Source organism: Protopterus annectens, chromosome 5.part1, assembly GCF_019279795.1.
Source record: "Protopterus annectens isolate FY-2018-M chromosome 5.part1, PAN1.0, whole genome shotgun sequence".
In the NCBI taxonomy this organism is placed as follows: Eukaryota; Metazoa; Chordata; order Ceratodontiformes; family Protopteridae; genus Protopterus; species Protopterus annectens.
The window spans coordinates 475,647,126-475,673,307 of NC_056736.1; positions in this window are offsets into that span (position 1 = coordinate 475,647,126).

The following is a 26,182-nucleotide window of genomic DNA, read 5'->3' on the forward strand; positions in this document are numbered from 1 at the left end:
GTTGAATTCCTGACTGTGCCATTCTTCAGGTGAGATATTAAACCAAGATACCAAGATCCTATCTTTCTTAGCAGGTGTCACTTCATGTGGATTTTAAAGATCCCAAAGCATTTAACAAAGAAAGAATGCTTTATTTATATCTACTTTACAATATTTACACATTTCTTATCATCATAACATACAGTTTCATAATATATACACTTTATCACTGTCCCTATTCCATCAACCACAGATCTCCTTTTACATCCAATATTATTTCTTCAGTGTCCGTTTTGGCTATAAAATAATTCTTCACAATGTCTTTTCCGCAAGCACCATAGAGTCATAAATAAATCTTACCCAACTTATTTATTTCTACCTTAGTCTCTTTGTTGTGTTTTCCAAATAATGTCATATTCATGTCCATGTTTTTGAAAGCTTTTTATTTATACGTCCTTTTGAAAAGATTCCAAAAATCATTTTCTTCTTTTACAGTCCAGAAAACTATGCTGCAGTATTCCTTCAGTTTTATATACATTATATAATCTTTCCTCAAATACTTTTTATTTCATATTTCCCTTTGCTGGCATTTATCTAACATAAGTCTTTCAACAAATCCCCCTTTATAAAACATTTCAAATCTCTTTTTTTCTTTTTTTATTTGCATCATTCTCATATTTTCCTACATTTTCCAATGAGATTTAAAAAAAAATTTCTTTCTTTATTTTCTCCTTTACCTTTTCTCAGATTCTTTGTTATCCATATTTTCACATACTATTTGTCTTTTCGTTTGCTTTATTTTCTCCCTATTGTGATCATATTTTAGACAATAACATTCTTAGCAGTGTATTTCTTTTTCCATGCAGTATTTTTAACACCTAAATAAATGCAATAAAGAAAAAATATATAAATAGGTTTTATTAAATTCATTCTCCCATTTTCTTTGACATTATATACTATTCCTCTTTTCACTGCATGTAATCTTGAACTCCATAGGAAGCTTAAAAATAAATAATAGGTATTTTTCCATAAAACTAGCACACAGATATACATCACCTAAATAAGTTAATTTCCCTCAAACACATGTATTTAACAAATATTGTTTTAAAAGACAATTGAAATATCTTTTACTGCTCTATCATTTTTTCAGTAATTGTTTCTGTTGCTCTGTCACCCCATGAGATTTTCCAAATCTCATGGCTAATAAGTTATTTTCTATAGAAGTAAATTTCCCAGTATGTACCTTTACGCCAGATCTTTTTCTTTTTTTATTTAAATATAAACCTAATCTCCCCAGTAATAATTATTTTTAACACTCACTTATTTCATCCATACTTTATTTTTCATCATAAGAACCTTTGAGAATGGTCTAGTAAAAAGAAAATAAAGGGACAATAATTGAACAAGAGTGTCATTAATGTTGTCTTATACTAGGTCATCTGCATAATATAACATTAATGACACTCTTATTCCATTATTGTCCTTTTATTTTCTTTTTACTAGACCATTCTCAAAGGTTCTTGTGATCACACTCATTATTTTCACAAATAGCCACATACGTATTGGACATGATTGCTTTACTGCTCTTTATATCTTAATCTTTTTCCTTAGCCATCCATTCACCTTCATGGACACCCAAGATACTCAATAAATTGGATTAATAGCACTTAGCATCTTCTTTTTTATATTGTATTATTTTAAAATATTCCACATTTTATGATTTATACTATCCATAATTTTGTCACATCACAGGCAAGTATCCTTCCTTCACTTTTCTCATATCCTATATTTTGTTTTATGACAAGCATTTTACTTACATATTTCTTGCTCCATGTATGCTCTATTTAAACAAAAATTCCCATCATTCTTTTCAGTATAATTCTCACAAATATGTCATAACCTGTATTCAGCAGGATTATTGGCCTCCATTTTCTATTTTTTTTGTTTTTTTTTGCCTTTTTCACATAATTTTTTCTACAAATTTACAATTTGTTGAGCATTTATTCCTTCAGTCATCAATTCATTTATTACTTTCAAAACCTAATCCTTTTCTCACAGTCATTTACTGATAAAAATCATACCCTAAACCATCTGTCTCAGTGCAGTTCCCCCTTCTACTCATTTATCACTTCCTCTAACTCCTTTCTTATAATTTGATTTTCTATTTCTTTTACTGCCTCTTTTCTATTTTTTCCTCTTTACATATATGTTTTCAACACAATTCTTCAAATCCCTCTTTCTTACATATTATTCCACATTACTAATGATTTTTTCATGTTTATATTTTAATTTACATCCTTGTTTTTCATGAGCTCCCTTTTCCTTTAATCATATTTTACCTGTTTACATAAAAAAGTTATACTTCTTTTTTCCCTTTCATAAAGAACTTCTGTCTGAACAATTTAACTTCTCCTTATTATATTCATATAAATTTGTCTCCTTTTTCTCATACTTACTACTTCCCATCTCTAATCATTTTCACAGTTTTCCCTTTGTTTCTCATATTTTCTTTTTTTCCCTTTTCCTCTCAGTTCTCTGTGTCTGAATTCACATTGTTCATACGTTTCATAAAATCACTGATATGTTACACTGTTGTAAAACTGTTTCATTGTTAGATATTCCTTCCACAATTAATTCCTTTTTTGGCAAATAATGATTAACTTATTTCCTATAAACTATTTTCCTTTTCCCTTCTTTTATTAATTCTTCATTTTCCTCTACAACAGTCCATGTTGTTACATCATCTGAGGAAAAACTTTCTTCTTCACTTCCTCAATCAATTTCTCTAAAATCCTCTGAATATATTACATAGTCTATTTTCATTCTTAAATTTCCTCTTTTGTATGTAAAGTCTCCTTTTCTTAACTATAATCTACAATTTGACATTACTTCTTTTATTATTTTTATATACTGAGTACTTTTTTCTTTCCTTAAATAATAATTAAAATCACCTATTATAATTACAGATAATTTAATTATCACATTTTTCATGTCCTCATACATCTTCTTTTATCTGTCCACCACACTTGTGTATGCATATAGCAAAATTAATCTCATTGGTTTCATTTTTATTCTTAAATCCCACAGTAACTACTATCCAATTAATTATTTTTACTTATTTTTAACAAGCACTGCAGTGTCTGAGCATATACCATTCCCTATTGTCCACTTTTCTCATTTTCCCTATATTACTCTAGAATGCTACCTTTTGCTTGTTTCAGCACACCTTACATTATGTAAATAAATTATGTCTGCATCATTCCTCCAATGCCATTCAAAAACAACTATTGATCTCACATTGTTTGTAATGCTGTTTCAGTTTAGTGAAACCATATTAATATTAATCTTTTCCTCCTTTTATGTGTTTTTATCCCATCTTTTGTTTTTCTTTTTTTCTGCACATCTTATGCCTATATATGTTATCACCTGCCTTTCTGCTTCTGCACTAACCTTTCCTTCTTCTTCCTCTGTGAATTACATCATGTTTCCATCAGAACTTTTTATCTCTTCTTTCCTTATATTTTTTCTCTTTTAGTATAGTCATTAACATTTTACTGTATATCTGTTTTTGCCCTAGTGTCTGAATTCCCTTTGCCCATTGTCTACTACCTGCTCCTATCCTTTATTTAACAGTCTCTTTTCTGTGTTTGTTTCCTTTCACACTGTTTTTTATTCCCTCTTCAACTATAATTAAAGGGCAGTCAAACCTGATATAAGACTCACAGAGGAGGGTGGCATCAAGGATGCATGTGACGTAACACACTTTTCATGTGAAGTGGAGCTGAGACTATGATGATGGTTTAATTTTGAAAATGAAGAAACAAATCTTCATTGAGAGCTATAATCCTTAAAATAAAAGGTGACTAGAATAGAGAAAAATAGCAAAACCATTCAAAACTCTTTTCTTGCTTGAATGAAGTTTTCATATGGTACATTCTGTTTTATATCTATCAATAGTAAGGTGAAAATAGATGAAAAAGAAAGAAATCTTGAAGATGGGACAGCACCAGCAGAGTCTATTAAAAGCAATAATTAGATATTTAATATGAATAAATCATGATTGGAGATAGAGGGCAATTTTGAAGCTCCAACCTGTAGCAATACCCTCAAAGACTTAGAGTTAAGTATATTCGATATAGAAGTTAATACTGAATCTTCAAGTAGTAGAACTATGAAACACGATATGGCAGCTGTGCATGAACAGGAGCAGGTAGTGACTGAAAGAAATAGATTATTAGCTTTTGCTTATAAACTCAATTTAATTTTGGAAAAAAAAACTTTTTAGACACTGCAGTAAAACAAATAGCCCAAGTAAAATCAATTATAATTCAGATGTAGAAGCAGAGTGAAACTCAAACAGAAAACATAAGAACTGGAAGAAAAGGTTGAGTCTCTTAGATTTGAAGAGAACAGTTGAAACAAAATATGACTCAACTAAGAGAAAACAAGTAATTTAAAGACCAGCTCTTAGATTTTGAAACTAAAGCAAGAAGGAAGAATCTCCAAATTTTTAGAAATTTTTTGAATTCCTGAATCATGGGATAATCAGAAAACTCTTTTGAAACCTATTCAAGAACTTTCAAAAACCTTAGAATTAGAATAAGAACCAAAATTTGGAAATGACCCAGTCCATAGAGTTGCTAAAAAGAAATTGATAAACTTCAAACTGTATTAATAAAATTTTGCAAGACCATAGACAGAAAATTTTGTCTGCTGCTTTAAAGGAATCCTTTTGAAACCCATGGAATTTCAACTTTCACTGATCTATCAAATGAAGCTGTGAGACAGAGAAAGACATTTGTGAAATAGATCTTTACTTTGGAGGAAGAATGCAAAATCTGTTTTTTTTTAATCTGACAAATTTGAAGGCTGTCTGGAAGGATGTTTGAGACAGAAGCAGAATCTCCACACAAATTAGCTGTATTGAGACTTTTTTTAAATCTTGAACAGTCCATAGACTTTTCATTGTTTGACCCCATTATAAGCAATCATTGATGAGGGTTTCTTATAGACCTTGTGGTCCTTTTTTCTTTTATATTTCTTTGGTCACAATTTACCTTCTTTGCACTGATGTGTCAATATTGGATTCTATCAGCTATCCTTTTGATAATATTCATCGAAAGGTATGCAGAAAAGTAATTTATATCTATATTAAGATATGGCTTTTTAGAAAGTTGCATCTATGAATATTAATGGTGCATATACATTTTCAAAATTGCATAAGGCTTATAAGAAATAGAGATGAACATGTGTTTTTTTTTACTTTAGGACACACATTGGAACACAGCACAATGAAAGTAATCGCAACAAAATACACTTGGGTTAAGGAGATTTACAGTCATTTCTGATCATATAAATCTGTAGGAATTTAAATTATTATTCAGAAGAATTGTTTATACCAGAAAGATAGCATATTTAGGATTAAAGGAAGAATTATTATAGTATAGCTTTCTTGTGATTTAAATAACATTACCATTTGTAATATGTATGCTCATTTTCATAAGCATCAGACATTTTAGAAGATATTTTAAAAAGATTGCAAGAGTTGGAAATACTTCGGTTTTAATTGGTGGAGATTGGAATATAGTTTTAAATTTAGACATAGAAAGATCTACTCCTCATAAAGGACAAACTTATCATAAGAGATATGGATGTCTATTGTCTGAATTTTTGTATAAGGAAATTTTAACTGATAGGCAGAGATTGACTCACCCCTCAATTAACAAATACACACATATTTCACATTCAGCAAAGATAAGCATCAATAATTGATACGTTTTATGTCTTAAGATTTGTATCAATTATTGAAGTTCAAAGAACCACATTTTGTGCTATGTTCATATCACTGCTTATTATTTGCAACTATATTGCAGATGCAAACTACAATTTATCCATTTAAAAGGAAATTTTTACCAAGCTGCTTTAAAATGCAACCTTCTGCTGATTATGTCAAAAATGAAATCCAAAACTACTGGTAGGAAAATTCAGTGCCAAGGTCTCTCTAAATAATAAGTGTGGTGCTTTTAAAGCTACTTATATGGAATCTTATAACATAAAATATATAAGGGACTAAAAGTAAATGTAAAAGATTACAATGTAAAATACAGGTTTTAAACCTAAAAAAAAGAATGTAAATGCACTAACAATAAGGACAGCCAAGAAAGTTCAAAGTCCAGCAACAACATATTTTGTTGAAGAGTATAATATTATAATTAGCAACAACCTGTTTTGTTGAAGAGTATAATATTATATTTTAATATTTTGATACATTAGACAACAGTTTTTAATTCCTTTTTTATATTAATTCCTACAATATAAAATAAAACTTTTGAAAGTTATGATACACACATATTTTTGTTCCATTGTATACAATTTTTAATACATTAACTTTTTAAAAAAATAAGTTTTTAACTTTTAACCTCATGATCATTGAATATGTAGAATTATATCAGCAGAATCAGGTTCTGTGAATTTAACCACTAGTAACAATGTGATTAGTACTGGAGAGATGGAGATAAGCTCTAGAGAGAAGAGGAATGAATGTCAGCAGGACTACGACAGAATATATGTGTGTGAATGAGAGGTAGGATAGAGGAATGGTGAGGATGCAAGGAGTAGAAGTGGTGAAGGTGGATGAGTTTAAATACTTGGGGTCAATAGTTCAGAGTAATGGTGAGTGTGGAAGAGAGGTGAAGAAGAGAGTACAGCAGGATGGAGTGGGTGGAGAAGAGTGTCAGGTGTGATTTGTGACAGACGAGTACCTGTAAGAGTGAAAGGGAAGATCTAAAAGAGGGTAGTGAGACCAGTTATGTTATATGAGTTGGAGACAGTGACATTGACAAAAAGGCAGGAGTTTGAGCTGGATGTGGCAGAGTTAAAGATGTTAAGATTTGCACTGGGTGTGACGAGGGTGGACAGGATTAGGAATAAGTATATTAGCGAGTCAGCCCAGGTTGGAAGGTTTGGAGCAAAGCCAAAGAGGCAAGATTACGTTGGTTTGGACATGTGCTGAGGAGGGATGTTGAGTATATTGGGAAAATATGCTAAGGATGAAGCTACCAGGTAACAGGAAAAGAGGAAGGCCTAAGATAAGGTTTATGGATGTGGTGAGAGAGGACATGCAGGTGGTTGGTGTGACAGAGCAAGATGCAGAGGACAGAAAGAAATGGAAGCAGGTGATCCGCTGTGGTGACCCCTAATGGGAACAGCCGAAAGAAGATGATGATGATGATGAGTAACAATGTGATTGCTTAGGCTAACCATATGATCAATTACACTAGTATTTAAATACAGGTCAGATAGTTTTTGAATCTATTTTCCATTGCTCTTAAGAAGCCTGAACATAAAAGCTGAAGGACAAAAATGTTCAGCTTAACTGTTTGTATCTATATACTCTGATATTTTGTACATTTTTTGGATTAATAAAGAGGTGCTATGGAAGTTTGTTGGTAGTGCAAACATGTGGCTAGTGGTTCTGATTCTGAACTTTTCTGGGTGTCCTTATTGTTAGTACATTAAATGCAAGTGTCAAATCAATTGCTACCAATCAACTATGATAATTTTTTACCAATTTTGAAAGAAAAACTGCAGAAGCTTAGACAGACAAAAATAGATTTAAATCTGAATATGTCATCCATTAATTTCCAAGATATGGATTTATATCATGATAATGTAGGGAAAGCTTTAACATTCCAATGTAGAAACAAACCAATAAAAAATATGTGATTTTGAAACGTGAAACTTTGGCTGGAACTACAGTTTCCAACCGGAAAGAAATAGGTGAAATAATGAATGCCCATTATAATGAAGCATCTATCCAAATTGGTCTACAATCATACACAAATTGCATGACTGGATTAATAATAGATCTAATTTTCTTTGAAACTCTTGACACAGAAATTACTGTAAGTGACATAAAAACATTGTATTACCAGTCTGACAAAGAATAAAGTCCTAGGACCCAATATTTTCATAGTCAAATTTTACCAAGCATTTGTTTATTATTTAGCCCTCTAGTTACAAAATATTATTACTGTAATGGCTATCACACATCAGGGAAAACCTAAATCAATGGATACAGTTCAAATGTTATGAATTAAAAAAGTGGAGAAAGATGGTTTGAAACCTGAACATTATAGACCAAATTCGTTATTAAACATTGATTGCAAAATAATAGCAAAAGCAATAAATACTAAATTGTTTTTAAAATTAAAAAATGTATTGCATCTAATGTACTTTAGTTTTTGTCCTGACCATATATGGCAGAAATAAATACAATGCTTCAGGTTTTAATTTTCAGTTTTACTAAAATGCTAAGAACCAAAACATATTGATTTAGTTAAACTATATGGATGAAAGGCATTTAATTATTTATTTTAAAATTTAATTTGGGGGGAGTTAAAATGCTATGAAATACCAATTTCATAAATTAATGTTAGTCAGAATTTTTGTATGCAATCAGAAGCATATATAAGATGAAATAATATGTTACCCAAAATGTCATTATTAACAGGTGTTAAAGAAGGCTGCCCATTATCCACAACTCTTTTTGTTTTAGCAAAATATCCCTTGTTACATCAATTAAAATATACATCTAGACAACCCTTGCTTAATACTAAAGAATTTAAAATATTAACATACATGGATGACTTGATGCTTGTAACATCAGAGTATAGCATTTAAATGAAACATGAAATAAATGTTCAGGATATCATTGGTTACACTATTAATTTTTTTTTTCAAAAATATATTTTATTATTTTCAAATCGGAGGTATCAGATGATAAATATTCAGGTATATATAAGAAATTCAAGAAACAATACCCCCAGATAGTCAAAACCAACAACAACTCCATCCCACCCTCCAAATCCAGAATATATACATATATACAGCATGCTACTGCCAAAATGAAAAGGGCGCCTACAGGTCCAGGAAAAGGCTTAGTATCTACCTCGCTTATAGCTAGATTTCAGATACTGGTCTTAGATAAAGATACAGTTGTAGTTCATATTGGTTAATCTTCCATAATAATGTCAAAAATAAGATTATAGCATTTCCGGAAGTAGGTTTTATTAGAATTACTAATGAAGAATTTATTTGAGGATATGCATTTTATTGTTAGGTTTTGAAATTCTTTCCAGGATAGCTTAGAGCAGTCCTTCCAGTTCTTGGTTATGTAAAATTTGATTAGTAAGCAAAGAGTAATGAAGACATGCAGTTCCAGCTTAGAAAATCTAAGCTCTGTGATATGTAATATCGCAAGTTCCCATGATAGGGTCAACTTTTGATACCCCATTTTCTCAAGACGTGCTTTCAGGGAGTTTCACAGCTTGTGTGTATGTTTACAATACCACCTAATATGTAGAAGGTCTGCTTGTAGAGAGAAACAACAAGGGCATGCTGGGGAGACTTTAGGATTAAATTTGTTTAATCTGGCTGGAGTGAAATAGGAGTTATTTATCATTAATTGCGTATAAGCTAATTTTTTTAAAGGGGGCAAACTTAATAGTAGATTCAGAGGCAGTGAGTATTTCATTATCCATGAACTTGGTTCTTTGTTTATCCCAAAATTCCGAAATAAGTAGCACTGTTTGGTATTTAAAGGCAACCACTCTTTTATACGTATTGGATAACATATGCATCCTGCTGGTTAAACTTTTAATAGTGTCTGCAAGACTGGCCATATCTTGTACAATATTTGGAGTTTCTTTAATTAGTGTAGGTATGAGCTCATTAAGCTGCCATAATACAGTATTTAAAACTCAGATTTAGCACTGCCATCAGCTCATGGAGCGATTTCTCCTTGTGTTCGTAGATATCCCATACATTAAATTCTTTCATTTTTGGATAATCAGCGAGATTAATTATATTATTGTTGAGTCTAATATTAGGATTCATGTGTTTTTTTTTTCTTTACATTTAGTGACTGATTTTGAACAAGAATTGTTTGCACCTGTCTTTATCTGTTAAATATGGCATATTTACATTTTGAGTTAAGCTAGCAATTTAGCTACACAACGCTGTGCTTTTAAAACAAGAATATTCAGAGTAATTAAGCTCCAAGATGTATACATTTTTTCTAAAATTTAGTAATTAGCAACTCATCTAACTGACAAATTGTGAGTTTTTTGTGTAACATTTTCAATACAGTAACTACTGAAGAGGAATTTAAGGGAAACAAAGTACTAATCTTATATATTGTATTCCAGGTATTAAACATTAGAAGATATAGACTCCATTAGACCCTAGAGTTAGAGGATTTACTATGACTGTCAGAGGGAGTTTAATATCTATTTTAGTATAAACTGAATTGCGTATATCCTGTTTCTAAACATGTAGCTATACTGTCATGACTGTAATCATTGCATGTATATCAAACCTGGAAGCACTAAGCTAGAAAGATTAAAATAACCTGGAGCTTCTAACTGTAAATCTTAATATGTAAATTGTCCTCTTCTCAATGCTCAGTATCTTCTATAGGAAGAACTTTAAATTCTCCAGCTCACACATGTACGCTGTTGATCAAAACTCATGCGATCATTCAGAAATATGCCATGGCTTAGTTCATAATAATATCATAGAATGTTAATTAAAAAAAAAAAAAAAAAAAAAAGAAGAGGACTTCACTTACATTTCAGAACTATGACCTGACCTGAAACTCTTGAAAGATATATACACAATGCTTCTCTAATTAACCCCTGTTCATTTTATATGCTTGAAACGTTTACAAGAGTTGATTCTTTATGTTATTCTTATTGCATAATACCATCATTTTAAGAGGCTATTCTTTCAATTTAGGAGATTGTGGTTATCAAAGAAGGGTTATTGGATGACCAATCGAGGAGTGACATTAATTATGTATATATATATATATATATATATATATATATATATATATATATATATATATATGCTTGTGTTGAAATTTTATTAGAAAGATTAGGTAAACTAGTTTATATAGGGTACAGGCCTTTGGTTTTTAAAGTTTATGTATTAATAGTATTCTATGTAACCTATTTACATCAAGCTCTTTCACCAGTAAGTAGTAAGCGGTTAGGCCCAGGTTTAGTAGTGAGAGAGCTATGTGCTACTGCCTTACAATTATCTTTTTTACCTCTTTCTTGGTCTGTGAGAGATATGTTTGCAGTCTTTCAGGGAGAGCAAATACCCCAACTTATAAACAAATTTAAGAAAATGCATCATTTGTCCTAAAATATGGAGGATAGAATTGTGGAGTGTGAGGGGGATACAAGACAAAAATAATAAAAACTTATTAATGCACTTGGTTTACAAATCTGAGACGAACAAATATTTTTTACATGAAACACATAGACTTACTGAAGAATGGAAAGGGAATTCACACAAAAAATGGATTAAAGAAATAATTGCAGCAGGAGCTAGCACCAACTCGAAAGGAGTAGCTATCATAATTAAAAAGTCATTCCTACATGCTATTATAGAATCCAGTGGAGACAGAAAATGCAGATGGTGTTATTTCACATCTACTAATCCTGTCAATAAGAAATGAACACTTTTCCTCAACGTTTATGGCCCATGTCACAGACAACAAGATTTTATTTTGGAACTATATAATATCCTAGGTAAATTCCTGAAATATGACTACATACTGGGAGGGGATTGGAATTCAGTTATTGACCCAAACATAGACCGCACTAGTAACTCTATCTCACAAAACGTAAAAGCATCAGCAGCCAAAGGAAAATTCATGACCAACTTTTGCGTAATAGACCCCATCTCATTTGATGAAGATTTGGAGAGAAATAATATATACACATATTTTTCTAAATGTCATAATTCCTGGTCCAAAATAGATTTTTTTCTCATTTCAGAGACTCTGTTGAAAGCAGATATTAAATTCTCTAAGGATCCAAGTTTTTTTTCAGATCACTCAAAAATTACTTTACAAATAAATCCCCCTAATAAACCAAAATGGGAACCTAACAGCTCCAACTGGTCATTGAGTAACAATTTATTGTTTAAATCAGATGTTACATAAGAGGTATCAAATACGTTGCTTGACTTGGAAAGAGACTTAGAAAAGAGTAACATTCCCACAGATGTACAGTGGATGGCTTGTAAGGCCAAATTAAGAGGGATATTTATTCAGAAAGCCTCATATTAAAATAAATGGCAAGAGAAAAAGAAAATGAACTATTATACCATGACCCCCTAAAACGCGTGCGCGCTGGATTGGCGTGCGTACATTTGTAACGAGTTATACTAATAATATCTAATCTGGAAGGCCTAGAAACTGAATAACAGCGCAGACCAAACCTTGACACTGAGAAACTAATAAATGAGGCACAAAAACAGCTATTTGTAATACATCAAAATAACTACTCTCTGTATGAACAAAAAAATATTGCTAAATACTCGGAATGGCTGCACCTGCCTTCAAAAGTACTGGCGAGGATAATCACAAATAGGCAAGAAACATCTAGAATCTCGTTCCTTTACTACCAGGGAAAAATACATAAATCAGATACCTAAATATTAGAGATATTCCATCAACTATACTCACAAATATATGGGATGGATACTCACCAATCTACTTTTGAAGAAATCGAAGGTTTCCTTAAAAAGATCACATGACTTAAATTACAGGAAAATCAGGTAGAGATACTTAATGCTCCTCTTAGTAGGCAAGAAATAATTAAGGTCATCAGAAAACTCAAGCCTGGCAAGGCACCTGGCCCAGATAGGTACACCTCAGAGTTTTATAAAACATTCAATATAAATCTATTCTCCATACCATTACAAGTTTTCAACCACATCAAACTGAATGGCATATCTAACCTGTACCTAAACCATTCGAAGACAATCCTTATACCCAAAAATAACCTAGATAAATTGAACCCACACAACTACATACCAATATTGCTAATTAATGTAGATATTAAAATCCTGGCCGTAGTCTTAGCGGAAAGATTGAAAAAAGTTATGCCCTGTATTATATCCCCTGAGCAAGCAGGCTTCATGATGAATAGGCAGACATGGGATAATACCTTAACACTAGATGCTATGATTCAGCTTAGTAAATACAAAAAATACTCTGGTTATTGTTTAGTTCTTGATGCTTGTAAAGCATTTGACAGAGTCAATTGGAACTTCCTCTTTACAAATATTAATCATTTTAACATCCCCAAAAACTTTACAAATATTATCAGAACCCTTTATAATAATTCTTATACCTATCTTTATGTTAATAAAAAAATGGGTAAACCTATTAAACTAGCAAATGGAACTAGACATGGATGCCCCCTCTCCCCTTTACTCTTCAATTTATACATTGAACCATTGTTTCTTTACTTCTTCCAAGCTACATATCACTCTATTCCTAGAATCTCGAATGCCAGGATAATGATATCTGCATATACAGACTACCTGAATATTTACTTTGAATGTCCTATATCAGACTTGAAGAAGATAGATAACACAACTGACAAATTTTCGAGAATTTCAATCTATGAAGTTAATACCAAAAAATCATTGATCTTTCCCATTAACCCACTACACCACAAAGAATACCTACTATTGGACTCACCCTTCAAGATTGAATGCTCATTCAGATATTTAGGGTTACAATTTGAGCATACCCATTCCCTCATGTATCAAAAAAATATAATGAAAGTATGGGCGGACATCTTTACAAGACATTAATAGATGTCCCTCCTTTCTAGAGCAGCTATTATTAGGATCAACATCTTACCTAAATTCTTATATCAATTAAATGCCTCAAATGTTGTCATCCCGAACAATTTCTTCCAAAAAGTACATACAGAGTTGGCCAAATGTCTATGGTTCCTCAAATCAGTTAGAATAAGCTATCAAAAATTAATATACCCTAAAGAAAAGGGAGGTTTAGGGTTACCGGATATTCAACTTTACTACTGGATAATCTGTGCAAATAGAATATTCCTAATCTCTGAATTTAAACCAAAGAAAGACACCTGGTTTCCCCCATGGGTTAAAATTTGGTACAACCATCTTATCATCAATAACCTCAACCCAAAGGCACTCCCCCTTATGACAGCAATAAATCTAAAAAACTCTAAGATAAACAGCATTTTAAAGCAGAAGGTTAAGATATTCCAGGACCTAATGAAGTTCCTTGCTTTAGACAAAGCCCTCTCCCTCCTTCAACCCATTACACTATTAATTATAATAAATCAGTAAGACTATTACTACATGATAGTTAAATAAACAGGCATGCTAATATTCCAACATCTTGCAAATGCTCGTAAATAAAATCTACTCATTATTGGACAAAAAAAAAATCGTGATCTCTTTGATGAATTTGAAAATAATTTTAATTTCTCTATTAGAGATAATTAATGCTGTTAAGATGTAAGACTGAACTTGACAGTCAAGAGGAGAAGATAAACACTTGCACCACACCACACTCATCACATAGTCCTACTAAATCTATACCACCAAAATCCACACATAGAAACACAAAAGCATTCATGGACGCTCTCAATAATAATCTGTTCAAGCAACAGAGACATCCAAAGCAGAAACGCAAGCAACCTCCACCCCCCAACACAACACAAATGACACATAGCCCACAGACTCAGTGTGCCACTCAACCACAGCCCATAAGGTAAAACAACGTACCCAAAACACTAGTCATAGGTGACTCTATAGTCAGGCACACTGATGTCCCACTCACCAGGCTAAACAAGGAGATGGTTACTGTCAGCTGCCTGTCGGATGCCAGGATCCGCCACATAGCCCACGCACTCAGGTCACTCCACAACAAGTACAAATATGACTCTGTCATCATACATGTTGATTTGAATGACCTGAGATGTACCTCCCTGGACTACATGAAAAGAGACATGGAAGAGCTCTCCAATATTCTAGCCCAGGCAGGTATGACCCTAGCCCTGAGAACCATCCTGCCATCATCCAGAATGATACCGCAGTACAAGGACAAAATGATTGACTTCAACAATTGGCTAAGCTTCTGGTGTCATTCTAAGTGGCTCCAGTATCTGTCTGCCTGGGACGAAATGGTTGACAGACCACAATGCTTTGCCAGAGATGGCCTGCACCTGTCACCCCTGGGATTCCGGATTCTGGCTAAGGCTTTTGTCACCCCTATAGTGCCTTTTTTAGGCAAGGTTCAAATGACAAATTCACCACCATAACAGGAACAGGCAAGCAGAAACTGAGGGTAATGCTACTCAATGCTAGAAGTCTAAATCTCAAAATGCACTCCCTCGAGGTACTCCTTAAAATGGAGAACATCGATATCTGTGCAGTGACTGATACCTGGTTCAAGGCTCCAGATAGCACCCCTGCATTACCAGGATATAACTCATACCACACCTTTTGGCCACCTAACCTGGACCAGAACACCAAAGTCGGAGGTGTGTCCATATTCATTAAGTATATCCACACCAGGCTAGCTGCTCAGCATAATGCATCCGTGGTTATCCAAGTGCAACTTACTCTGGGTAAAACTGCAATCCAAATTGTAACTTGCTACAGATCCCCCACCATGCCCCAGGAGTCCCACTCATCTTTTCTTGATATACTGGAAAATATTAGGATTCAACCAAACAACCTAATAATGGGCGATTTCAACTACCCCACCATTAACTGGGAAAACTACTCATGTACCAATTCCTTCACTCAACGCTTTCTGGAATTCATAAATTCCAATGCCCTGGATCAACTTATCCACATCCCCAACAGGGGCAACAATATCCTAGACCTAGTCATTACCAACATGAGTGACCGGTGTTCCACACCTGCAGTCAAATCCTCGTTGGTCAGATCTGACCATAAGCTAATCTCCCTAGATATCCACATCCTGCCTCCAACCCCTATTAAGGAAAACATGTTAAAAAATTTCTCCAAAGCCAACTTCATGCTTCTTAAGACAGAAGTGGTGAACTTCATGACACCCATGCAGATGGACAATACAGTTGCGACTGCTGAATCTTACACAAATGCATTCTATAAGCACTTACATGAGTGCATGGATTGTGCTATCCCAAACAGAACCAAGATGCTATCCTCCAAAAAAGGAAGCCAATCTAGTGGTCCCCTGCCATAAACAAACTCTACAACAGAAGGAAGAAGCTGTTGCAAAAGAGAGTAAAATCACTTAAGTGGAGGAGCTCCCTGGTCAGCCTCAGTAAGAAGCTGAGATCCCTTATAAGATCCTCCAATGCTAGCTAGGAAAACAAAATCACCTCTGATTCTAGGGACAACCACAAAGCATTCTATAGCTATGTCAAGAATCTCAATGGCAACACCCAGATCTGCTCTGAGTTGCAGCACAATGGCATGAAAATTGCAGAACCAACTGATATTGCCAACATCCTTGTAGACTGGTTCAGTGCTAACTTTACCCCTCTCACCCCCTAAAGGGCCCATATCTATATAGGAAGAATGCAGAGTCCCTGTAATCACAACTATGCAGGTAAAAGCTGCACTCTCTAAAGCCAAAAACACAGCATCCATGGGACAAGACAACATCCCATGCTGCGTTTTACATGAACTTCAGAACAATCTGGCTCCCCACCTAAGCACCATGTTCAATCATAGCCTCACATCAGGCTTTGTGCCCACTGAATGGCGCACCACAACAGTTATCCCACTCCACAAAGGGGGAGCCACCACTGATCCCGGGAACTATCACCCTATTAGCCTGATGAGCCTGGTCTGTAAGGCCATGGAACATAACATCATGGAACTCATAAACAAAGACATTGGTAACCTCCAAACTCTGGACCCCACCCAGTTCTGGTTTGCGAAAGGCAGATCATGCCTCCTGAACCTGATCGACTTCTTTGAGGCAGTCACCAAAGCTGTAGAGGTGGTTTACACAGCCTATCTTGACCTTGCCAAGGCTTTCGACACCATCCTCCATTCTGGAATTATGGTTAAACTCACTAAACTCAGTATAAATTCCTACATCACAAGATGGGTTTCCAACTGGCTCACTGACAGAACCCACACTGTAAAAGTTTCAGACTCCAAATGTGACTTAGATCCAGTGACAAGTGGAGTACCACAGGGTTCAGTCCTGGGACCTCTAATGTTTGGTATCTACTTCTCTGAAGTACAGGCTAATACAGAAGGCCTTTGGCTAATGAAGTTCGCAGATGACTGCCAACTAGGCGCCATAGTCAAGTCCCCAAATTATGTGGACATCCTACAGAAGGGCCTCACTGAGACAGATGCCTGGTGTCAAAGCCATGGCCTCAAGTTCAATGCCAAAAGTGCATTGTCACCCCCTTTGATAAAAACTCAGTACCCATGAACTACCACATAGGTGACAGTCTATTAATGCCAAATGTGTGATAAGAGACCTTGGGACCCAGGTGGACACTAATCTATCCTTTGATAATCACATTGCCACAGTAGTCAGGAAATCCTTCTACATGGCACACCTCATCACAAAAAGGTTATCAACCAGGAAAAAAGAGGTCATTGTTCCCCACTACTCAACACTCAGACCCATTATGGAGTACAACACCCCTTTTGGAATGTACCTCAAAAGACATCTGCAGCAGCTGGAAAGGCCACAGAAGTACCTCATAAAGAGGATTACTGGCCTCAAATAGATGCCTTACACTGACCGTCTCAAAAAACTCCAGCTTTACTCCATAGCATGTCATCTACTCTGAGGTGATCTCTGCTTAACATATAAAGCTATGTCAAACCCAGATCTGTTGGACATGCTACACCTAAAGAAATCCCAATCTCTCTGAGCTACATGCTCTAGGGACCTAAACCTTGTCACCACAATAAACAGGACATGCTGGAGGGATAGATTCCTGTCCCAGAAACTTCCCATACTCTGGAACAAGCTACCCAGCGATGTCAAGCAAAGTTCCTTATTAGCACTCTTCAAGAAAAATCTTGATGAGTGGATGAGAAATAGGAAATATACCCTGGGGATAACTTCTGTGCCTCTGCTTGACAGGGGCACAAGAAAATAACTTTCTTGAGTGGCATAAGCCAGGGAACCTTGTTGGCTAGGCTTATATAGGCCCTTGGGCCGATAGCCTAGTACCTACCTATGAACCTATGCATTTCCTTTTATTTATCTTATAAAATATTTTGACAACAGTGATGGAGTGGGTCTCCCAGGTAAAGAAACCAATAATCCAATTTTTATTCAGAGGTAAGGCTTCCATAATTCCCAGGGTTGTGTTAACTGCTCGAAGAAATGAAGGAGGCCTAATAATGGCTCATACTTATAAATATGTAGCAGCTTATTCATTCACTAATGCAATTAATACACACTATTCAAAAAAAGAAGTTTACAAATCAATTAGAAATAAAATTGTGAAAACAAAATTCCCGCTTCTGAGATTTCTTTTTTTTTTTTTCCATAATAAATTTTTATTGAAATATATTTTCCAAAAACATTACAAAAATACAATAAACATCACACACATAATACACTATAACTACTACAAACCATTTATACAATATCTACATGAAATGCTTCCTATATTTAATATATTCCTAAAATCAGTATCATGCTAATATAATATTGAAGACCTTTTCCCATATTTTCGGGTTATTAATATTTTTGTTAGTTTGTTTCAGAAGTAATTTATGTGCTAGTATATGCTTTATAGCCACAAGCTTAAAATTATTCCATGATGTCTTATGTGGTTCTAGCCAATTTGTGGCTATATAGAGTTTCATCAGCAAAAAAATATTCATACAGATAATAGTTTGCGATCTGGAAAGCTCTCTTGGAGGAATGTGTAGAATCATAAATTCCCATGACAGTGTAGAACTTTGATAACCCATCTTTTGCAGTTGTACTTTAAGAGAGTTCCAAAGTTTATATACGCATTTACAACTCCAGAACATATGAAGAAGATCCGCTGTTTGATCTGCACAGTATGGACAAATTGGAGAATTCCTAGGGTTAAATTTATGTAATCTAAGATGTGTGTAATATGCATTGTTCCAAATCATCCATTGCGTGTACATCAGTTTTGGAAAACAAACTGATTTCCTAGTTATATCAATTGCTTTTAATATTTGATTGTCTGTTACTATTACTTTGTTTACCCAATACTCTGAAAGCAAAATTTTGTCCTGAAATTTCAAATCCTTAATTAATTTATATGCAGTTGCTATAAATTTAGTGTCTTGTTGGATAGCTTGCCACAATTCAGAGCACTTATCCACAAATCCAGCTGCAGGTTTAAAGTTCCTAAAGTAGCTCAAGGCAAGTTCTTTAACTTGTCTCATTATAACAATGTAACTTCTAGGTAGATTCATTTCCTGTCTAATTTGTAAAGCCGATAAGTCAAGTTTATTAAAAACATCAAATAGAGTCAGATTAAGTATTAATGGAAATTTGCTGAGATCGATCAGCTGATTATTTAGTTTAAAATTAGGATTCCTGTGGAAAGGTTGAAGAACCATCATATATTGCAATAAATCTACGGACTGAAATAAAGTTTGCAAAGATGAGACACAGGTTATTATGTGGTCCATGACCCCATATTTTATCAGACTAATTTTGTCCATAAAGGGCAATGCTTTAGGATTTATTTTCCTATCCAAAATATGCTTATGATTCAAGACCACCCAAGTTGGTATCCATTTTGTATTCGTTACATCATAATTAGCAATTCTTAAAATTTTATTAGCGTTTACAATCAAATAATATGCTTCAAAGTTTGGTAGCTCAAGTCCCCTCTTGTTTTAGGGGTCATTAATTTCTCATAAGATATTCTAGTTCTTTTTGGGTTCCAGATAAATTTAGCTAGATCTTTATTCATTTGTTTTAATACTGTTTTTGAAATTGATAATTGGGCAGACCTAAATATGTATAACATTCGTGGTAGTATATTAATTTTCACTATTGATACTTTTGCTAATACCGTAGTTTTAAATTCTTCCATCTGTCACAATCAGCTATTATGTGTTCCCATACTTCTTTTAACATTATTGTTATAAAAGTCCTTATTATCCGTAGAGAAGTTGATACCCAAATATTTAATATTTTCTTTACATGTTAACTTCCCCATCAGGGCCATTAGTGAAAAAGGTTTTGGGGTTCTTAATGGGAAGATATTTGTTTTCTGTAAGTTAATTTTATAATTGGAAACTACTGAAAATTCGTTTATGAGCTTTAATATCTTTTCACTGTCTGAAATTGGGGTTGTACAATAAATAATAAGATCATCGGCGAATGCTGACATTAATATTTTATTCCTATAAATTATTGGTGCATTATGATACAAATTTTGCTTGATATATAAAAATAGGGGTTCTAGATATAGGTTAAACAATAAGGGGACATGGGACAACCCTGACGAGTACCATTTTTAATCTGTATTCTGTTAGAATAAGTCCTATTGATGTATAGCGTAGTGTATGGATTACTATATAATATTTGTAGTATCTGAATGAATTGTTAAAATAGGGTAACACATCAAACAAAAATTTATGTCTACTCTATCAAATGCTTTCTGGGCATCTATTATAAGAGCATAGATATTAAAGTTGTTTTTCATCATATTATGCAGTGTAAGTGTGTTATCGCTGGTTTGTCTAGTTGCCATAAATCCAGCTTGTTCCTTAGAAATTAAATATATCAAAACCTTCTTTAGTCTCGATGCTATAATTGATGTTAAAATTTTCATATCCACATTCATTAGTGCTATTGGTCTGTAATTATCTGGGTTAAGGGATCAATTGGTTTTATGTATGAAAATTGTTTTATTGAGGTGGGGTCACTAATTTTATTTTTAGTTATATAATTAAATACATGAGACAATTCTTTTCCCAAACTATCAGCAAACTCTTTGTAAAATTCAGCTGTAATACCATCAGGCCCTGGATTTTATGTACTTTCATATGTTGAATTGTATATACTATTTCTTCTTTAGAAATAGGTTTAATCAGGTCACTTTGCAGGCTCTCTTCTAATTCTGGAAAGTTAATTTTTGCAGAAAACTTTTATTCTGGTTATGTAGAGACCTATCAGTTTGCCCTCATACACCTTAGTATAGATTTTCCCAAAACATCAACAATATCCTCAGTTTTAGAATATATTGTGTCGTTATACTGAATTTCGAAATATATCCAGTTGTTTTGATTGATTTATAATCCTTGCCAGTGCTTTTGATGGTATTTGAACATTATTAGCATATTTCACTAAACACCTATGTTCTTGAAGTGTTAATTTATTATTATGAAGCAAAAGAGATCCCTTTGAAGCTTCAACATTTCCTCCTCAGTTTGAGCGTTAAAATTCTGAATCAGCTCATTATCAAGTTGTTTTATTCTTATTTCTAGTTTTTGAATATCACTATTATGAATTTTCTTATAATATGAGGCTTTTTGTATAAGAAATCCTCTAATTTGAGCTTTAGCTGTCACCCATTCAATGTCAGGGGTATGTTTTTGGAGCTTCAAGCTATCTGTAAATTCTTTCAAATATTTTATAATTCCATCTGCTATCTCCTTTTTACTTAAAAGATTTGGGTTGAGTGACCAATTATAACCCCTATGCCTTCTTGTGTCTTTTAAATCTTTAGAAAATTTTAACGAAATTTTTGAGTGATCTGATAGATGACGAGTATGTATAACCACCACTGGTTCTAAATTATTAGTGCTTTAGATATCAAAAGTAATCTATTCTAGCCCACATTTTGTGGCATGGTGAATAGAAGGTATATTTATTTGCATTATTAATATCTTGTGAATAAGAAAAGGGGTCATATAATTGAAAATCTTCCTTAAAATCATTTAATGCTATCCCGGCCTGCTTATTAAATGCTCTCTGTGGACAAGACCTATCCAACTTTGGATTTTGATAGGTATTCCAGTCCCCACCCACAACAAAATAATAACCATCATATTGTGTTAATATTGGATATAATGATGCTATGAAACTTTGTTGATCATTGCATGGGGCATATATATTCAAAAGTAGGATAGGTTTATCAAATGCATTATCCGATAAAATCACATAACACCATCGGCCATTTGGATCCACTTTGGAGTCTAAAATCCTATCTTTATATTGGGTTTTGATAATTATAGCCACTCCCGCACTGTTTGTCTTACCTTCTGATGTCACTAGCTCTCTAATCCAGTTCTTTTTTCTAATATCATTCCATTGTTCATTCATCAAATGTGTTTCCTGTAGAAATACAAACAGTGCTTTGTCCTGTAATAATATGTGTAGCAACAGCTTTCTCTTCTTCAAGTTCTGGAGCCCTTTAACATTCCATGAGTTCAACTCCCACATTCACAGGTCTTGGTATCAAATAACAATATAAGAGGGAATTATGAAATTGACATGTATTGACTGTACACTATATCTAATCTGGAAGCATTTCCTACATCCCGTCCCTAACCAGTGCTTACCCACTTTACCCTGGACCATGATTTATATAGGTCTTGTATAAGAGAAAATATAAACAAGGTTAAACACACCAACACATTGAAAACGTCAGGTAATAACATTTAAAACATTTCCTAAACATACAACCTATATATTCTAGCATATCTACATCAAAGTCTAAACTACACATTCCCTACCAAACACCGCTACTTAACTACAGCTTTGGTTTAACTATTAGTTAAACAAATCTCATTTCTAAGGTTATTACTGTGTAAAGGAAAGTTTTAGTAGATTGGGTACTTATTTTATCCTACCTTAAGTATCTGTTTTGTTGCAATCATTATGTACATAAACTTTTACAGAAGAGAGAGAGAAAAAAAAAAAATACATCCTACATTTTAGATCTGTACCCTACACAGTGCCTGCCACACACTGCATATAGTAAAAAAACAATTTTGGTTCACACCTATAAAAGAAGAAAAAACAGTAAAAGTACATGTTATTATGTGCTTTAAGTACATACTGTAATATTATTTAGTTATAAAAGAACATTATCATATTATTTTCAGTTCTCTTTGTCTTTTCAAGCCAGGAAACCATCAGAAATACTCACGACAAGGGACCTCTTTCACAGCAGGACCACAAGAAGTATTACATCCAAATCTACACTCTCAGTTGAAATCCAGGCATTTCCTGTTTACCACACAATGGAAATAGACCTTGAGGCCATAAAAGTCTGGAAACCAGACAGCAGACCCTCAGATTAGCATAAACAAACAGTTTTATTGCTTTTTCAGAGGCCTGAACAGTTTAGTGAAGAAACAAAGGATTAGAAAAGCCTTGAGGTAAAATACATGCTGGATCTGACTACAGGAACATGCCAGTCTTAATTGAAGTTCTTTTCAGCCCTCTGATGCAGGTAGAACTTTAAAAACTTTCAGAAACACTTCTTTTGCCTGATTTTTATTGGAAACAGAATATTTAGTGCCATCCACCATAAATGTAAGCATATTGGGGTATTTCATCTGGAATTTAATTTGTTTATCAATCAGAAATTTACAGTAAGCAGATAAAGACTGTCTAGCCTGCCTTACTTGTAATGGTAAATCTTGAGCCAGAAATATTTTAACATTTTCCACATAACATAGCCACCATTTTTTTGCAGTAAACAGTATTTTGCTAACATCTTGAAAGTTCAATATCTTAACATATACAGGTCTAGGCATAGTAGAAGCTTGTACCTCTCTCAGCTCTGTGTGCCCTTTCTATTACAATCTGTTTCACCCCATCAGCATCATTTAACAGTATTTCAAATATTTGTGTTATGGCTGGTATTAGCTCTGCATACTGGATGTTTTCAGGGATTCCTCTTATAATAATATTATTTCTTCTAGACCTTGCTTCTAAATCAATAAGTTTATTTTGCATGGCTTGTACATCCACATCACATACCTTTGATTTTTTCTCCAGCATGTCAATTTTGTCCTCTATTTCAGAAATTCTGGTCTCAGTTTTGTCCATTCTCTGAAGCAATTGATTGCATAAAACTCCAAATGTTTGTATTTGTGAGGTCAAGTCCTTTAGAGCTTCCTGTATAGGTAGTAAAGCGTGTTTGATATCCTCCATGTTTAATGGCTGATCAGTCCTGGATCTAATTTCTGGTTTCTGTTGTTCCTGCTGTCTAGTAATCCTTTGTTTTAGCAGTTCCATCCTTTATAGTTCTGACAACTTTGTCTTAGTAGTAGTTGTTTCCATGGTTCTTCCTTGTTGCAAGATTTTTCTTTCCCCAAGCAGAAAGGCAGAATAAAGAAAGCACACGGTCCTTTGTTTGTTTCTCTCTTCAGAGCAAAGTAATCACTTGTAATCCTGATGGATAAATACTTTTTTTTCCCACTTTTTAACTGATTTTAGATTAGGTCAGTATAAATGCAACTTTTTATCATCAATTTGATGTTTAAACCTCCTGATATCCACTCAGATCAGAGATTTTCCTCGGGTTAATTGAAGAGCTGCAGTTTAGCAGTGTTTACAGCATGGCAGCCATCTTTGAATGCCCCGCTTCTGAGATTTCTGACAGTCACATCAACAGATCTTATTATGACAGATTTTTTTCAGGGAGTATACATTTTAAGTATTAAACTTAATTAAGCTTATTTTTTTTAAATCCTTGGCAAAGTCATCAGATTGCCTCTTGTTTCCCAATGACATACTTTGTAACACCTCATTTATGTAAGCACACATGGAATGAATACAACATTTCTAACAAACATTTAGATACTTCAGTCACTAAGCTGTATGAAGAAATGCATAAAATTTATGAAAATATTCCTATGACAGAAAAAAGAATGAGATTTATAAAAAGAAACACATTACAGTGATGATGTATAAAGTACAATAGGAAACAAATTTAAACATTCCTCTCCAAGGAAAGATTGAGTGAGAGTGTTTTCTCTTAAATGTTTGGAATGATGGCATATGGCTTAAGAATCTAAAATACATTAATTTTCATCATAAATAAGTTGAGAATAGAGCTATTCAGTATAAATAATGTACACCATTCATTATTCACCTTATATATTACATTTAATAAATTCTAATAGTTCATGTGCTTGATGGCATTGTTTATATGAACCTGTAGATTTGTATCATTGCTGGTTGAAATGTACTCAGATAACCAAATACTGGGAAAGGACACATGCATTTGTTTAGGTTTTGAGTAAAAAATCTTTTGCAGCTGAAATGTGCTGTTTAGATATAGTAGATACGTTTTTACCAAATATTTGATTAAAAATAGTACTAGCATCAACTGTAAAAAAAAAAAAGGAAGAATGATTGTAACTTTTTGGAAGATTTTACCAATGTCTGTTTTTTTTTTTCATATTTTGATTGGTGGAATTTGTATGATCAATGTATAAATTGCCACACAATAATTTCCAAGTTTAGTTTTTCCATTGCAAATGATCTACGTACTATACTGTTTTTTTTTCTATTTTATCTTCCTCTCTGTTTTCTCTACTTTCTTCTGTTTTCTTTGTTATCCATTCTGAATATTTGCAGGAGGGTATATGAGGACTTATTGCCTTTTTGCATTATTTTTATTTTATAACAAAACAAACATAAACGGCAGTCAAACCAAAAATGCCCCCCCCCCCTCCCCACACACACACACATACATTTCCTTCAGTTTGGTCTTTAAAAATTCCTTGAATGTACACATTCTTCACATTGCCCACACCATCTTTTGGAATGATGTTGTATAAGATGTGTAAGGCTCCTCTAAAGAAACATGCTTTAGGTTTCTTTCAGGAATTTTACATTTCTGCTATTTCCACTCATGACTATCACATTAGATACAAGCTGTACATTTTCATCTTCTACAGTACAAATTACCCATACCTCTCAAGTACCCATCCATAGTTTTCTTTTATCCAACACTTTTTAACAAGGTGTTGGAAATATGTTTTCAATTACTTTTCATCAATATCTGAAGTATAACACTGTACTAACATTTTTCCTTAAACTTGCATATTTAAATTCTTGTAAACATATAAGAGCATACTCACCTACCCAACTCTGCACTCCAGCAACCATTCAACTCTTAATCACATAGTTATTAATGAACCATGAATGGCCTCAAACATTTCCATTCTTCCTCCTACCTTCAGTGATCATCCAGTAATCAACTTTTAATTTAGAAATGTCTGTAAACATTCTCCCCAAACTAGTCTCCTTCAGACTCCACTCAACAAAAATATCACCAAACTGCAAAAAGAAAAAAAAATCTGGCAACCTTTAACTTGTCTATCACAATGAATAACATAGTAGCTACAGTCT